An 874-nucleotide genomic window follows, 5' to 3' on the forward strand; every position below is an offset into this window, starting at 1 on the left:
GAGCACCCTCTGGTGGATGAAGTTTTTTCTCACCGCTTGATGGCGTTCGCGTTGCCTCTTGGCGAAATTTCGAAAGTTTGAATTGATGCCTCTTTGCCATGTCGTTGCGCAACGAAACTCAATTAAAAGTTACGATAAATAATTTAACTTAAAAATACTCTGAGTAGATTGACGGCTTTAGCATGGTCATCTTTCAAAATATTCGACAGCTTGTTTGACTAATTTACTTTTTATCGAACCGGTCTTTAATGTTAGCAGTTGCTAACCAGGCGGGAGGGGAGGAATATTCGTCATGCAAAGTAACTTGCCCCTAAAATATACGATAATAATTTTGCTGAAATATCTGCCACCACTCTTGCATATTAATGGGTTGAAGATCCCTGAGACAAAGAACAACTTTTTGTTTTAACCTGTTAAATTTTCAAACAGAAATGCTTTTCATGCTCGACTGATTAACTCTAGCATTTGAACGAACTACACATCCTATCATTGACTGATCACTTGAGAACATATGCTTATATCACGGTCTGGGTGTTGCTTAGCAACGGCCATGTTTCCCTTCCCCCTCAAGAGACACAGAATCAAATCACGTTTTGACGTTTACTTCGCAAGCCAGTAATCTCTATGCAAGTTATGATCATCAAATGTAACACAGCCGCCGGCCACATCAGGCAAATCTATTCGGCCATTTTCAAGGTTTTACGTACGCAGTCCACGTCCATTATTCGCACTGGTTTGCAGAAATTCCGCAAGAAATCTGTTTTATCGAGCACCGAGGAGAAATCGATATCGACATCATTGCTGCACGTGCTCTGCTGTAAACGAGAATGTGAATGAAGGCGTGTAAAACCATTGAATCGATAACACACAAATA

Source organism: Daphnia magna, linkage group LG8, assembly GCF_020631705.1.
Source record: "Daphnia magna isolate NIES linkage group LG8, ASM2063170v1.1, whole genome shotgun sequence".
Classification (NCBI taxonomy): domain Eukaryota; kingdom Metazoa; phylum Arthropoda; class Branchiopoda; order Diplostraca; family Daphniidae; genus Daphnia; species Daphnia magna.